General features: G+C 41.1%; 1 long non-coding RNA gene across 2 annotated transcripts in view; it reads left to right on the top strand.

Moving 5' to 3' along the window:
* The first annotated feature begins 863 nt into the window (after positions 1 to 863).
* The window catches only part of LOC125483754, a 34,031-nt gene continuing 17,088 nt past the window's right edge, over positions 864 to 17,806 (top strand). Inside the window, exons 1-2 of one of the 2 annotated variants that reach the window (XR_007262698.1) lie at positions 864 to 930; positions 1,052 to 1,193. This is a non-coding gene — a long non-coding RNA (uncharacterized LOC125483754). Of the gene's footprint in view, positions 1,194 to 17,806 lie in introns of both variants that reach the window. The other variant, XR_007262697.1, reaches the window with a different exon arrangement.

Below are 17,806 nucleotides of genomic sequence, written 5' to 3' on the forward strand. Positions count from 1 at the left end.
AGTTTGATTGACAGCTACAAGTGGTTATAGACACTTTGACATAACAATATTAATTTCAATGCTTTAGGATGTGTTCACTTTTGTTATAAGACTGTATTTAGAAACAGGAAGTATTGTTTTCAGGTATGGTACGAAGATAAGTAAGTAAGTTGTGAAGAAGACATAAAGGATATAAGCAAGGCAAGTTAAATGAGTTGTAAAAAGAATGACAAATAGAGTAAAATGCGAGAAAATGTGAATTTGTCCTTTTTAGCAGGAAGAACAGAAAAGTAGCATATTATTTAAGTTGCATGAGGGGCTGGAATTCTGATGTAGAGTCAGTTAGGTATCATGGTACATGAATCACTTTGAGGCCACAATCAGACCAGTCATGATCTTCTAAAGTGGTGGAGCAAACTAGAGGGGCTGAATAGCTTAACATGTCCCTATTGGTATGTATGTTCAAGGCGGGGGTTAGGCTATCTGGTCTCAGCCACCATTTTCACCACAACAGAAAGGCTCTTCATTGCAGTGAAAATCCAGGCCTCCATCACTTATAGAATCAAGGAGATCTCACACTTCCTTCAAATGAAATAAAACCTTTATATTAATGGAGACACATGCCTTTTGTAACACAAACTTGCTTCAAAAATCACAAGCATGTCTCAAGTCCTCTCTTTCAAAGTGTAATTTGCAATCGTTACCTTCTTTGCTCGATGTGGGAAAACATAGACCTTGAAGGTTTTTTCCACAACAATGTGTCTAGCCTCTCAAGATCATTATTATCTCTTAAATTGACTTCTATATTGGTAGATGATCACTGACTCAGCCAATAACTATAGATTTCCACTATATCACAAGTAATGTGTCAGATGTCAGCAGAAAACAACTTCATGCACTGGGCAAGGAAGGAATATAAGGAGCAGACTCGAAATTCACAAATTCCTAAGTGTGAGCTAGAGTGTCTGAGCTAGTGAGCCACTCACAATTGATTTGAACAGGGTGTTGAATTTATGCAGGAGAGATGCTTTAAGATAAAATGGCTGAACTGCTTTTGTTTCTGTTTCATAAGTTCAAACAACAACCTGCTACAAGAGCAATAAAGACACTTGACACTTATTGTTTCTGTGAATGCAGTCAGAATGAAGACAGTTCCATTCAGTAACCTATTACTTTGCTGTGTTGAGCTGTAAACAAAGAACTTAACTTGCCTGGTAAGTGAAAAAACTGCCTTACCTCTTCTGTCTTCAGCTTTTTTTTAACATCTTTCCCTGCATCTTGGATATTTTGATTCCTTTGTGGTGTCTTCTCTCTTTCTATGCAAGCAGTGTATTCTATTCCTCATTTTAAAATCCTCTACTTCCAGTTCAATTATCCATTCTGACTTATTTAAGGTACTTTTGGGGGGTAACTGTATGTAATAACAGACCTTTACTGTTCAGATGCAAGTATGATTCAATCCAGATTCCTTCATGGTAATTTACTGCAGGTGGTAAATTAAGACAGGCAAGGGTAAGTAGATAGAATTATGTTAATTTAATGCCTTAACAAGCATTAATGACCCACTTGACCTTTTATAAATAGGCTGGGTTAGTTAGGTCTGGTGGGAAGATGCATGCAAAACAAAGCTAACTTAAAAAGCTAAGCTTCAGAGAATGTGAGTGAAAGATTTCACTGAAACAGTCCATCAAATCTCAGGAGTATGGTGCAGGCAGTAAATCCCCCATCAGATAAAGTGGGCCTTAAAAGGTTTGCATACAAATGACTGAAGAAAAAAAGTCAATGAGGTAGATTTTCAGCTTTCCACCTGGGTCTAAACCCAATGTTGTAGATCAGCGGATAAGATTATTGAATAATAAAGCATGGAAAGCGGCCATTCAGTTGATCATGCTTCTGCTTGCTGTCTGAAAGAGCTAACAAATAGCAGCAAGCTATTTTCCTGCTGTTTTCCTTTTTAAGTACCTATCTGATTCCTTACCTCTGAATTTTCTTCCCCCGTTCTTTCTGGCAACACATTTCCAGTCATTTCCTTATCTGCCCCACTGGCACAAACAAATTTACCAGGTTTTATTATGACTGTGTCCTCTGGTAAGGCTGTACGGTCTTGTAGGATGTAGGAACAGAACTAGGCCATTCAGCCCATCAGGTCTGTTCTGTCATTCAATGAGATCATGACTGATCTGAGAATCTGAACATCAACTTAAATTTCTTCAGAGTGTTTCCCTGACTGTTTATTCCGTGAGTAGCCACGGTTTTCTGACAAGGACTGTGCTATACTGGATCTGGGAATTAGTGGATGTTGGCTTGGGTTGCATCACTCTAGCTTCGACATTGGAAGATCAGTATGTCAGCAGGTTCAGGTCTTGCTTCAGATAATCTCACCTGACATGCTACTAAAATCCTGAGTTATACTGTTGAGGCTGCCTTCTTTCGGATTTGACGTTAAAGCAAGGATCTCTGCCCTGTCTGTGCAATGTAAAATGTTCTGTGATGTTATTCATAAAACAGTAGGTATTTCTCCACAATATTTATTCCTCCACCCAAAGTACTAGAACAGACTATTTGGTTATTACCATGCTGCTTATTGTCGGTGCCTGCTTTTTGAAAATTGGCAGCTATGTTTCTTACATAACAACACTGACTACTCTTCAAATATACTTCATTTAAATCCAAGAGCTGCCACAGTTTATAGCTCACATTTACCAGTTGGCAGGACAAGATTGTTGATCCACATTGTCTCCAGAACAGCCTTAAAGGGGCAGCATCAGAAGTGAAAGGAAAGGAAGCTGCTGTACTTTAGAATGAAAGAAGGATTATTGAGGTCCAACGGTGAATAGATAAAAATGAGATGATCCCCTGTGCCCTCATTACTGACACACCTGACCTGTTTAACACCTGGACAGTTGCATGACTGAGAGTCAAAATTTCCTGATGTTCATTTGATAAGAATATGACCAATTTCAACCTCTATGTGGATCAAATACTGTGAGCTAACTGTGGTGGTTATGGCAAGAAAACCCAAGCTGAATATATGTGAGGGATTGATGTTGTGACAATGCCACTAGACTATTAATCCAAAACCCCAGACTAGTATTTTGGGGACGTGGACTGATGGTGAAATTTGAATTTGATTTTAAAAGAAATGGAATAAAACTGCCACCCTAATGGTGGCCACGTAATCACTGTCAATTGTCATAATTCATTTGGTTCACTGGTATCCTTTTAGGCAAGGTATGCTGCCATCCTTAGGTTGTCTGGTCTACATGTGACTCCAGACCCATAGAAACGTGGTTGACATTTAGCTGCCTTCTGGGCAATTAGGGATGAGCAATAAATGTTGGCCCAGACAGTGACCCATGAATAAATAGGAAAAAAAATGCTTATGGAATCCACTTTGATATTGAAAACCTCCAAACAGGAATTAAGTATCCAATCTAAATATAGGATTTGGCTGTTCTCTTTGTCTTTTGGATTTCAACATAGTTACTATAAATTTACAGTGGGTCTGTCAATATTTGAGAGGCTATGATGAGCTGTGAAACTTGCCCTGGTTCTTTTCTTCAGCTACAATGCAATTTCCTTTATTTTCTCCATCAAAGATCAAGAAGAGATGCTGATGCTTTTAGGAGGCCTGTAAAGATTATGAACTCTGTTGTTTTGTTTTCTCTCCACAGATGCTGCCAGACCTGCTGAGTGTCTGGGCACTTTCTGTTTTTATTTCACAGCATGCACAGTGCATTGCTTTTGTGTTTAAGATTGGATGAATTTACCTTTAAAGAGGATGGTCTCCTCCAGAGAAGTTGCAGAGAGAGAAAAATAGAATGTAGCTGTGGATTGTCTAATTGGTGCTAAATTTGTTTTGTGTTGTTAACAGGAATCTCCCTTGCATGAGAGAAACTAAATATTGTCAAGATGTGGGCCTGATTGCCAAAGGGACGAAAGATTATTGGGGTATGCAGGAATGTAGAATTCAAGTTAAAATCGAATCAGCCATGATCTCATTGATTGGTGGAGCAGGCTACTCTTGTTCCTTGTTCGTGTGTTCATTGCACACAGGATTTGGATGTATGGAAACTGTTGAAAGTTGAGGAGTGTTCTCACAGTAACATATCTGGTTGTTTTACTGTTTTTAGCTGTTGTGGAATAGTCTTTATAACAAAACCTGTATGGAATATTAGTGCTAAAATACAATACAAAAACACTTATTCCTCAATACACTGTTCAGGGACTTTTCTCTAAATGAATTTGAAAATCTTGGTGGGACTAGTTTAGGTCGGGATTATGGTTGGCATGGACTGATGGACCGAAGGGTCTTTTTCCACGCTGTATGACTTTATGACTCATAGGGAACAAAGTTGAAGACTTTGGGCAAATCTTGTTGAAGTGGAGTTTCCATAAATGTTGGACCATTTATTCAGCTCAAAACCATTTTGTGCTGCTATTCACTGAATGTGTGAGATAATTGTCCTATTCCAAGTCACTTTGTTAACCATTGGTGAAGAACTAGAGTGTAACCTGCACAGCATATAACTAACAGCAGCAGGGTGCAACTTTGTCAGCTCTTAATTGACCTAGTCCTCTGAGCATCACGTTGGTAACTATGGAATAATGGTTAAGGTTGTGGCATCAATAGAATGCCGATAAAGGAGAAAGTTGGGAGAGTAGGAAAATACAAAGGAAATAATAAATAATGGATTGTTCCTACTAAAGAATATATAATACCCAGGTATATAATAGACACATATGTGCCTGCATTTAAAAAAAACATAGCCCTGTATACGAGTACCGCCATTTAGATTCTAACATTTTCGCCATCAACATGAGGAGCTTCGCAACAACTTAGCAAACTGCTTGTTGAAAATTGGAGTCTAATTAAAGCTATATATACAGGAGTTGAAAAAAAAATGTGATTGATGCTCATGAAGTCATGGCTCCTTAATGGAGTCTTGTTTGACAGTGATTGCAAAAGCCCATTTAACATCTGATGCTTTGTTTTGATGTACAGTGTCATTCCTTCACTTCCGATTAAAATTCAAAATCGGCGTGCCAAATCCGTCATTTAACACGCGCCTCAAAAAAGCGACGGGTGCAAATTATTTTGTCAATGGGGCCAGCAATCACACTGCACTGATGAACTGTGTTCAACCGTCTCCTCGAGCCAGTGGCTTTTCACAGCGAGCGCTGTGGGAGCATAGGCGGGGGCAGACTCTTCTGTAATTAACAAATAAATACATTATTTCCATATTCCCCACCACCCCCACCCCCGCCATCCAACCCCAACCTTCACCTACCCTTGTCAGGTGGCAGATGACAGTGCTGGGAAATGGACTTGCTGTTAGTTCATACTTGTTATTAGCATTTTCCTATTCATTAGCTTTACTTCAGATGCAAAGTCTCACTGTGCTAATAAAACCTGGAGATAGATTATGGGCTTCAGATACCAGAACATAATGAAGTCCCCTCCCGTATGGTCATATAGAAGACAAATGTCAGCAAGCATTGATTTTGTTATAAAATTAACCACTGCCTATTGCAATAATCTACGAGCCCTTTGTGTTTGCTCCTTACATCCTGAAAGCACAAGGTGTGGCTCTTTAGTATGGTTTTTATTGTGGTGATGGGTTCCTCACTTAATTAAAAAAAATCCAGTTCCTCTCTCTAAGCTTTGCAGTTTAGTTATCAATATGGGAGGTTTGACATGCCAAAGGATGTGTCAAAGGAACCTTTATGTCCCAAATGCTTGACCTGGTGTGGCAATAAAATTGCGGGGTATTGTGTAAAGTGCCCATTTCCCGAAGAGCTTGAATGACATGCTTGTGCTTAAATTGTGGGAGTTTCCTACTGAGATTCAGGGAGTTGACACCTATAAGAGCTTCAATAATTTCACTGAGATGCTGCTGATTTTATGAATATTTTAGCCTGTCTTCTTTAGTTTCATAGCAGGAAGAAAAATATATTATATACATTTCTAATCAATTCAATCAAGACCTAATTTATTCCTTTTTTTTCTCTGAGAAATGTAATTATTAGCAATGACATGGCTGTGTAGATATATCAGTAACAGATTTTTATTTCAAATAAAGAAAACAGGCGCTGTGTTGTGGGTGGATAACATTTTCTTCCCTTGTCCTAAATTATTAGCTCTCAAAACATCAACTTATTTGTTCCTTTCATTTGCAAATATTTCAAGAGAGAAAAATTCCTATCAGACATGTTTTCAGGATTATTTGAGTTTTATTTTTGCAAGTTAAACTTTCTTCAAAATAATGCTGTGTATGTTTTACATTCAGCTCCAAGGGGTAATGGGGATCTAGTTTAACATCTCATCCAAAACAGTGCACTGAGAGCACAGCACTCCCTCAGCGTGACACTGGAGTATCAGTCAAGAATTTATATTCCAGAGGGGACTTGAACTCACAATTCTTCTTAACTCAGCAGTAAGTGAACAGCCTTCAAATGGCTACAATAAGAAAACCAATCTGACTCAAATTTGTAATTCCCTAACTCCACCTCCTGCCATCTGTCTTGCAATAAGACATTGGAGGCAGGATGGTTTGGGAAGCTTTGATCGGACTGATTCCCTCATGACATTAGGTGGTAAGAACGGATGCAAGAATCCTTTTTCCGTTCCACTTTCCTGTCATGAAAATTCTTCCGGATGGAGCAGTAAGGTGTAAATGGGTCCTATCCCTAATAACTATGCCAAGAGCACCCTGAATATTTTTTCTATTCATTTGTGGGATATGGGCGTCGCTGACTGGCCAGCATTTCTCGCCCATCCCTGGTTGCCCTAGAGAAGGTGGTGGTGTGCTGCCTTTTTGAACTGCTGCAGTCCTCCGGCTTGCAACAGATGATGGATTTGTAGGAGAGTGTGTGAATTGTAAAAGTTTATTGTGTCCGAGGAGGAGGAGAAAACTCCAGGTAAATCACCACCTCCTAGACATGGAAGTTGATGTAGTTACTGCTGAATCTATTGTTGGGAAAAAACCTTTAGAAAAATCGGACAGGGCACCTTGCCTAAAGGCCTGTGAAACACCAAGGCTAGTTTAGCCAAATGGGCTAGGGAGTCCTTGTGTGTTATAGGGACCCCTTGTGTGTTATAGGGACCATTGTAAACCCAGTTAGGCAGGGGCACAGACAGTCTGACTCCCATTAGTGGTGATGTAAAAGTCTTTTTCAGAAGGAACCGGCTGTAGAAAATCCACCAGGATTGGCAAGAGATCTTGAAAATGAGACTGGCAATCTATGTGAAATTGTTGGGAAGTATCCCAAAGTGTTTCAAGGGGACCTCAGGAACATAAGAGATGCCAGGGCCAAGATCTATGTAGACCTGGGGGCCAGACCCAAACAATTCAAGGCAGGTCTGCTCATCAATGCCCTATGTGCCAAGGCAGAAGTGGAATGACGAGAGGAACTTGGCATCTGAATGGACCAGGCAGTAGTTTCAGTTGTAAAATCTGACAACTTGGCCCATCTCTGCGAGGATTATGAGTTGACAATCAACAGAGTTTCCTCCTTCGACAGATAGCATGACACACTTTTATGCAAGGCTGGCATGGGGTCACATAATTTTTCAAATTGAAAGAGCCACGCCTACCTCCAACTGAAGCTTGAGGAGTCATCCAGGAAGTATGTTACTATAAATTCTCATAAAGGACTGTATGAGTATACTTACTGCTCTTTGGGATATCTTCAGCTTGCATCATTTTTCAAAGAGTGTTGGGGAACATACTCCAAGGGGTGTCAAGAGTGGCAATCCATCTGGATGAAGCTTTAATCTCAAGAGTTACTGGAAAGGAACATATGGAAAGTTTGGAGGAGGTTTCTGAGGCTGGAATCCAGCTAAAAAGAGAAAAATGTATGTTCTAGGTAAATGAGATAAGGTACCTTGGGTACAGAGTTGACAAGGATACGTTATGCTCTGTCAAAGAGAAAGTGAAAGCCATAAAAACATTCTCCAACTCCAAGGAACAGAACAGAGTGGAGGTTTTTCCTAGATCTCAGAAATTACTAGGGGGAGATATAATCCAGATAAGGACCTTTGGCAATGGCTCACCAGTGATCTCGGGAGTTATCTTTTGGGAAAAAAAAGAGAACAATGTCATAAATGGTCAAAATCTGGAAGAAGACCACACATATCGACCATCTCCACCAAGAACCCTCTATAGAGGCAGACCCATCTCCATGGAGGAGCCCCGTGCAGTACTCTTCAATGGTTTTCATAGAAAAGCCATTTGCCTGCTTATTATATGCCTCTTGACCATACCCAGAAAGCAACAGGAATGGGGCCTCATCATAACTGCAGCAAGGGGTAGCCCTTGGACTCAGAGGGGAAAGGATGTGATAACTCCCTTAAAGCCAATGGGGAATCAGTACTTAATCTCCTCATGGAACTCATTGAAGAGGAGTCTCCTTGGTAACAGGTTTGCCCAGCTGGAACTCATCACTGGAGCCCTTTAACCCTCAACAGACTTTGTATCTAAATATCTAATTGGTTACACAAATGTTTTTACTGGTGGTGGTCAGTAGTTTAAAAAATATAAAAAATAATAGTCACTGTGATTTCGGTGGTGGGGAAGTTGCTCAGTTGTGTGGGAGAGCACATCTGGATATGAGGAGCAAAAAAAAAAGCAGACCTAGGGGTGTTGTAGTAGTGCCCCTACCTCTGAGCTCTGCCTGCGGTCATGTCCCACCTGTTCCAGAGGAATCTTGTGGCATTTCTAAACAGGTTGATTATGAAAAGAATAAGTGTAAAGCAGACTCAGGGATTTCAGTGAGTACTGGGTAAGTTTCTAGAATTGGTTCCTAGATTATTGTTTGTTTAAAAAAAAAAACGCAGACCCAGGGATGGATTTGCAGAAATGTCTGTCTCAGGCTGGGACTAACTTTTATGTATCTCCATTGCCATGAGTAGTGGAAAATGTTCAACAATAATGATGTTCCTTTCCAGTTGGGCTTTCTGCATTATTACAATGGATATCTGATAAGTCGTAAATTGTTCTGGGAATGGCCTGTGGGAAGACAAGGCTAGAATTGGACCTGAGGAGTGCCACTGAGGTGGGTATATATTTAGTGAGGTGGGTTTGGTAAGATATGGCAAGAAATGCTGCTAGGCCTTGTGGTGGAAATCCCTCAAAACCTGTCATGACTTGGACTTAGTCAAAAAACCCTTGATTTGGCCCAATGTGTTTTGGATCTCATTAAAACTTTTGCTATCTGGGACAACTCGGGCTGAGAACTAGCCATAAACAGACCTTCATAAATTCTGCTGAAGAGAGAGTCTTTTACACTCTTCACAAAACAGTACACAAAATCTATTACGAACCCTTTAATTTGCTTTTGCTGTTTCTATAGATATCTTACTTACGACAGGTGTTTGAAAGGCCCTTAAAGAAACTTATTTTCAGTGGAATTGATTTTCAGGCATTGCAGGAAGCCTGGTCAGAGACAAATGAAACAGTTCAGGTAGCTCTCATTAAACACTGCCTCAGTCGCCTGACCTTGTCAAGTGCAGGCCTCCACACTGTTGTGCAGTAGATCTACTTTAAGTAGCTTAGAATACATCTGTAGGATTTCTTTCCCCCTTCATTCTCCACCTCTAGTTAGGCCACAAGATCATGTAGTAGTGTAAGAGTGCATGTGAAAAAAACAGTAAAGAAATGAGGTGTGGGACTGAGCCCAATAAATTCCCCTTAAGTCATTGACTTATTTCTTAATATAGGTCATTCATGAATTGTTGTGCTTTTCAATCCACTAATATATGAAGGGGTCAGTATAACTACAACATCATCATTTTTGTCTCTGCTTCCAGCTATTTGCACCCAGACTTCCAGTAACTTCCATTCTGAAGGCACATATGTATTGCAGGGCACAGAATGACTAGCCATGTGAGTTGGGAGCCAAGGAAAGGGTTTGGCTAAGAAAAGGTTAAAGGCACAGCTGCTGATTCCTAAAGAGAATTAGTAGGCTGCATCAGAAACCCACAATTAAGGATCAATAGGGCCTTTTAAGTGGTTCATAAGATATAAGTGGAGTTAGAAAATTCACAGTGAAAGATTCAGTGTGTATAACCTGGCACAGTGCAGAATATTGATCAGACCCCTCTCTTCACAGGCACATTAACTCTGACAGACAATAAAAATTAATTCTTTATGTTTCCTAAATTGGAGGCCAGTTCTTTTGAGGCCTCCTCTCCAGAGAGATGCCACACAGGGAAATTTAACATAACTGATTGAAGACAGCATATGATCTGAAGACCTGTCGTATACCTATAGCTATGGTTGTGATGTTAAACTGAGGCTGTGTTTGCCCTCTCAGGTGGATGGAAGACATCTTGTGGCACTACTCAGTGAAGGTCAAGGTATTGACATCCAACCCAACATTTATTTGCCAACCAATATCATATGAAACCAAATTATCGATTCATTCATGTCGTAATAGTTTGATAAAAGGAGTGATGTAGCTATCACTTTGAGATTGGAGGGGGAATTCCAACATTATTATTAAACGGAATCATTCAATGGCACCTGGTTGTCATGACAATCTGGCATTGTCACCTGAATTTGGAGTTAGGCTTGAGAGGGAGAAGTAAGAACCATGAACTAAAAGTTCAAATTTGAGTGCAGCAAATGTGGAGGGACAGTCAAAAATTAGGATGAACGATTTTGTGAATGCACCTATTAGTGAAAGGCAGCAAATAACTAAGTACTTATCTCAAAAGGCTTAAGAGTTTTTCATTTGGCCACCTTTTAGAAAATTCCTATCAATAATTTCTGCTTACTCATTTTGCTGCTTATTAGGAATGATTTATTATCCCTTTAAAAGAAAATGCAGAGAATTTCTCAGATAGTGAAAGGTTGTGAAGTTGATGTCCAAAGGGACCTGTGTGTCCTTGTTCACAAGTCACCAAGAGCTAAAATGTGGGTCCACCAGGCAGGTATGAAGGTTACAGAATATTGACATTTAATGCAAGAGGGTTTGAGTTCAAGAGTAAAAGTATCTTGCTGCAAATGCATCGACTTTTGGTGAGATCACACCTGGAGTATTGTGTACAGTTTTGGCTCTTTGCCTATATACTTGTCATCGATGGGGTGCAACGAAGATTCACCAAACTGAATTTGGGTTTGCCCTTATGGAGGGACCAGGCCTATATTCTCTAGTGTATGGAAGATTGAGATGTGATCTTGTTGAAACAATTAAAATTCTTACAGGCTTGTCAGGGTTGGATGCAGGAAGGATGTTTCACTTTGCTAAGGGTGGAGAGATGGGTTCGGGAGGAGTGCGCAGGAGAAGGTCTAGAGCTGGTAGGCCATTGAAGACTGAGATGAGGAGAGAGGGGTGGTCAGCATGGACACGATAGACCTTCTCTGTGCGGTATTCTGTGGTTCTATGCAGTTCCTTCACTATGTGTCGTGAATCTTTGGAATTTTCTACTCCAGAAGGCTGTGGAGGCTCAGTCATTGAGCATGGTCAAGGCAGAGATCAATAGATTTCTGGATCTTATTGAATGGCAGAGCAGGGTTGATGGGCCAGATGGCCTACTCCTGTTCCTATTTCTTATGTTCAAATGTATATCAAGGGATAGGGGGATGGTGTGGGAAAATGCCATTGAGATAGATGACCAGTCATGATTTAGTTGAGTGACAGGACAGGCCAAAGGGACAGAATGGCCTGCTTCTGCTTTTATTTTCAATGTTCCTTAGTCTTCTCTGTTGTGATATAATGGAACTTTTCCTCCACTTCACTTTAATTCATCTCTTCAGAACAGCTTACATCCTTCCTATGTCACATTCCAATTACACTAATCTCCACTAGGCTTTTACCTCGCTCAGCTAATTTTCCTTTTTCAAATTTAAACAACCATCATTTATGTACAAACCCTTCTATTTTCTTACTCTTTCCCTTTTTCTGGTTGTGTTTAGCTCGCCAATGATTACTTTAGATACTGTGTTGTCTTCCCGTATCAAAAGACCTGTACCTAAGGTTGATACCAAAATAATGTGTTTCATTTGATACACCATTGTACTTATCTTGTACACTGGTATGGTAGCACTGAAGCTAATGACCATGCAGATAATGCCAATGAAAAGGTCAGGGAGTGGTGGTGGCATGAATGGGAATTGTGCAAGTTGATGCACAAGGAGAACGTTTTGTGGTGGGTCAGTGGGAAGATGCTCACCGAGCTGTTCATGCTGTGGATCAAACATCGGATTCATGTGAACCTCTGCACTTCATGAAGCTGGAACTGGGCTGCCTGCTGTATTCTGCCACTGACTGACACTTTTTTTTGCCCAGAAGTGAGGCGATCTGGTTTAAAATTTATCAAACAGTTGGTCTCAGAGTCCCAAAACGAGTGGCATTATATATAAGGCATAGTGACAATTAAAGAAACCCAGGAGAAAACTCTTTACTATGAAATGTGCTATCACATGGAGAGGTTGAGGCAAAAAGAACAAGAGAATTTAAAGGGAAGCTATACAAGTCAATAAAAATAATTAGGGAAATGAGAATAAAGTTATACAGCATGGAAACAGACTCTTCGGTCCAAATAGTCCATCCTGAACATAATCCCAAACTAAACTAGTCCCACCTGCCTGCTCCTGGCCCATATCCCTCCAAACCTTTCCTTTTCATGGACTTATTCGAGTGTCTTTTAAATGTTGTAATTGCACCCACATCCACCACTTCCTCTGGAAGTTCTTTCCACATGTGAACAACACTCTGTGTAGAAAAAATTTGCCCCTCGTGTCTTTTTTAAATCTCTCTTCTCTCACCTTAAAAATGTGCATTTCCCATCCTAGGGAAAAGACAACTCCCATATAAGATGATAAGAAGTCCTTTATGGAGTGTAAACACCGGTATATTGGGTTGAATGTCCTTTCATCACTGGAAAATTCAGCGTAATAGATGTCACTACCCAGAGCTACAGGCTACACAAGGGAATTATCCTCTGACACAAATGGTGACCTGAACAGTATCTAGATACTGCCAGTCCTATTTGCCTGATTTATTGTCACAGGTACCAGAGTACAGTGAAAAGCTTCGTTTATGAGCAGTATAGGCAGATCATAGTAAGCAATGATGTACGGATCAAAGGTTGTGAAAAAAGACTTAGACAGAGGTATACAGGTTATGACAGTTTGCTTTGGAAAACTTACCTTGCCTGGCACCATTCCTCAGGCAGACAGGAGGGATCCTGTCCATATCCCGAATACTCTGGCGGGTGGATGTATTGAAACATCACCAGCCTGACCTTGACCTTTCCTGATGCAAGCAGCAAAGATGATCGAAAATGATCACAACCTGTTCCACTTGGCGCAAAGACAGATGGTGATTTGGATGTCATCCACTGAGCATGGTAACCTGGTCAACCTGGGAATTCTGTGTTGCTGGGAGTGTGCAAATCCGAAGGGAAGCATCGGTCTGTAAGGAAGCTCATCAGATTCAAACTGGTAAAGAATCGCGAGGACTCCATCACTTATCTGTGCACAGGTCATCCGTCAAAATCAGGCGACATGACATAATCAGTCCAAGGATATATCCATGGTAAATGTGCAGCTAAAATGAAACAACATTGCTGCAGCTGGAAAGGGATTCAAATATTGGAAGCGGGATTAATTTGAGGTCAAAATGACCAAATTGTCTCTGTCTGCTCTTTGAGAGTTTATGGTTCATTGGTAAATAACTGAGAAGTTTTCTCCTTCATCTTACTTTTCCATAGCTTGCAGCAACCACTCATCATCCAAGGTCTCAGTTTACAGAACATTGTCAGCCTCAACCTTTTAAGTCCTTGAACAGACCCCAAACATTTAGCGATAGCATCCTGAACTTTCGGACGAATGACAGCCTATTCATATCATTCCACCTATCCTTTGCCAAGTTGGTAAGGTTGAACAGTGGGACCATCAGTCACTTATTAAAAAAAAATACATGTTGGCAAGGCTGGCATTTGTTGTCAATCCCTAATTGCCCAGAGGTCAATTAAGAGTCAACCACATTGCTGTGGGTCTGGAGTCACATGTAGGCCAGACCAGGTAAGGATGGCAGTTTCCTTCCCTAAAGTGCATTAGTGAAGCAAATGGGTTTTTTCTTGACAGTCGACAATGGTTTAGTGGTCATCATTAGACGCCTAATCACAGATTTTTATTGAATTCAAATCCCACCACCTGCCATGGTGGGATTCGAACCCAGGTCCCCAGAACATTATCTGGGCCTCTGGTATAACAGTCCCGTTAACAGTTAAGAGTCAGTCAGGGATCCTGGGGTCACATGTAGGTCAGACCTGTTACGGGCAACACATTTCATTCTCTAAAGGACACAAGCAAAGCAGATGGGTTTCTGTGACGATTGTTACTTTAGATTAACTTTTTAAAAAAGTCCAGATTTTTCTTTTATTGAGTTCAAATTTTACCAGCTGTCAAGATGGGATTTGAACTCTTATCCCCAGAACATGATACTGCGCCTCTGGATTCAGTGACATTACAACTAGGCCTTCACCTCCCCTAATTGCTGTCAGTGGCCTAAGAGTCAGTTTCTTGAGTTTCCCTCTCTCCATAAACAGTTCCTTAGTCAAGGCAGTTCATGAATATACTTTAAACTTCAGCATTTCCCGGTGTGGGATACATTCCACACTTTTATTCCATCAAAGACTCGTGGAGAATTGCCATGGTACAGAAAGATGCCTTTCAGCTAATCATGTTCTATTATCCTGTATCAATCTCTTGCCTTTTCCCAAAATATCCCTGTGTACCATTTCTTTCTAAATAAACATCTAGTGCTCTCTTGAATTCCTCAGTTGAACCTGCCTCCACCACATTTCTAAGCAATGCATTCCCCAACAACTTGTTGGATGAAAAAGTCTTTTCTCATATCACCTTTGTTTCATTTGCACATCACTTTAATTATATGCCCCTCATTCTTTTTTCCTTTATGAGTCAGAACCTATCTACTCTTTCCAACCTGTTCAAAGTTTTGAAAATCTCTTTCAAGCCTCTGCTTACATTTCGTCTCTCCAAGGAGAACAGTCCCAACATCTTCAACCGATCCCCATAACTGAAGTTTCACATTACTGGAACCATTCTTGTGAATCTTTGTGCACTCCGTCCCATGCAGAGTCGGTTTAGCTCAGTTGGCTGGATGGTTGGTTTATGAAGCAGTTTGATGCCAACAGCATGAGTTTAATCCACACCAGCTGAGGTTACCGTGAAGGACTTTCCTTCTTAAACTCCATCCTCGCCTGAGGTGTGCTGACCCTCAGGTTAAAGTCACTGCCAGTCATCTCTCTCTGAGAGAACAGCCCTATTGTCTGGTGAGAATATGGTGACTTGACTTGACAATGTGGTACCCACAACTGTATACAATACTCCAGGTGAAGTCAAACAATTGTCTTGTGTAAATTTAACATCAACTTTTTGCTCAAAAACAGAAGTTGCTGGAAAAACTCAGCAGGTCTGGCAGCATCTGTGAAGAAAAAAATCAGAGTTAACATTTTGGGTCTGGTGACCCTTCCTGAGTTCTGAGGAAGAGTCACTGGGCCCGAAACGTTAACTCTGATTTTTTCTTCACAGATGCTGCCAGACCTGCTGAGCTTTTCCAGCAACTTCTCTTTTTGCTGGAGTTACAGCATCTGCAGTTCTTTTGGTTTTTATCACCTATTTTGCTCCTGTATTTGGTGCCCATTTCGAAAGCTGAGAACACTGTGCGCTTTAATAACTGCTCTCTCTCCAGTGATCCTGCTGCCTTCAATGATCTGTGCACCTATGCACTCAGGCCCCTCTGCTCCTGCATCCCCTTTAGAATTCTACTTCCTATTTTATCTTGTCTTCCAATAATCTTCTTACTAACACACTTCTCTGTGCTGAACCTCAGCAGCCACCTATCCGCCCAATCCACCAACTCATCAATGACTTTTTGATGACGAGTATAATTGTCAATGTACCCAATTCTCATGGGATTCGCCATCAACTGAGCCAGTAATGTAACAGGCAAAGAGATAGTAAGAACTGCCGATGCTGGAGTCTGAGATAACAATGTGTGGGGCTGGATAAACACAGCAGGCCAGGCAGCATTTGAGGAGGAGGAGGAAAGCTGACGTTTCGGGTCAGGACCCTTTTTCTGAAGAAACATCAGCTTTCCTGCTCCTCTGATGCTGCCTGGCCTGCTGTGTTCATCCAGACCTACACGTGTATATATAATAGGCAAATACCTGGGTATGCAGCAAAGGGTAGGTAAGCTTGGATACTGCATACAGTTTGAGTGAGGTACACACTGATCTGGAGAGCATTAGCAGGAAGATACCTGTGCTGTGTGAGTTCCCATTGCCTTTGGTGCTAAGTTCCTCCCAGCTCGGCACGGGGTACAGCTCGAATGAGAGATTTGTCATTCACTGTCCCACTGAGGGAAGCATGGGGAGAACTATGGATTCAGCTGCCACTAGTTTGATGCTGAATATCATGTAGCTGGGTGCTTGGGGATGCGAGGCTTCAGTTACCTCTTTAATGGAGCATTACACATTTATTGACGCCAGCATGATTTTCAGCAGAATTATCGAACAGAGGAAACTTGTGGCCCCACATGGGGAATAGAGAATGTGAAAAGACTGTGCCAGATTTCTGTGCTCCAGCTCGTTGGTGTGTCAATGTTCTGCAACACCAGATCGCTGCTCCTCTACCTTTCCACAAAGCTGCTATTATAACATGAGCTGAGTTTTATTTGTGTCATTGGTACCCCAGGTGCAAAGCACAACCGAGTGCTGTGATCTAAACGTTTGATTTACTCAGCAGTGGTTAAGCAAGATACACAGTCATTAACTTACATTAAATTAATATTAAAAGACTAATTTAAATTAATTTCCAGTGTGCTTCCGCAACATGGTGCCAGGATTTTCAGTGCACCAGAGAGGAAGTGGGATCACTGATACCATTTTCTATTAGACATCCCAAGAGTCATTACTTTGACCGAGAGAAAAGACTTACTGAGTGGCTCCACTCAACACCTCCCTATCACCATAACCCCACAAAGTGCACAGCAGATCTCCCTGCCATTCCTCATGGTAAACCAGACAATTTGTTGCTTTGTAACAATGGAGATGTTCTAACATTTTCATTGATATTTGGACCACTCTTTCCTAATTCTTGCAAAGTGATTAGCTAGATGAGGGCTATGCTATATTTACATAACCTGACTTCTTAAATTACAAGTATTGTGGCGCAAAAGGTTGCCTTTACTTCTCTCAAATTCTGTGAAGTGTAGGTCCAAAAGTCTAACTGCTCAGAATAAGTGGCTTCTGAGGGAAGTCTCTCTGTCTGACTATGTCAGGCTGTTGCTTGCGTAGGTGTGGGACAGCTCTCCCAATTTTGGCACTACCCCTGAGGTATTGATAAGGAGGACTTTGTAGGGTCGACAAGGCTATGTTTGCTATTGTTAGTGCTTAGGTTGATATCAGGTGGTCAGTCCCATTTCAATCCTTAAGATTTTCCAATGATAGAGACAACTGTGTCGTTTCAGAGGGCAGTGTCACCCACACTGCTGTGGGTCTGGGCTGACATGTAGCCTAGACCAGGAAAGGATGCCTAAGAGGCATTAGTGAACCAGATGTATTTTATTTTTAAAATGACAATGATTGTGGTCACTATTTAACTCCACATTTTTTAAAATTGATTTCAAATCCCACCATCTGTGAGACTCAAACCCAGGGGCCCAGAAACATTATCTAGCTTTCCGATCTAGTGACAATACCACGAGGCCATTATCTCTGATATAACAAGGTGTAGAGCTGGATGAACACAGCAGGCCAAGCAGCATCAGAGGAGCAGGAAAGCTGACGTTT

This window comes from Rhincodon typus, chromosome 8 (assembly GCF_021869965.1).
Source record: "Rhincodon typus isolate 14 chromosome 8, sRhiTyp1.1, whole genome shotgun sequence".
Lineage (NCBI taxonomy): Eukaryota > Metazoa > Chordata > Chondrichthyes > Orectolobiformes > Rhincodontidae > Rhincodon > Rhincodon typus.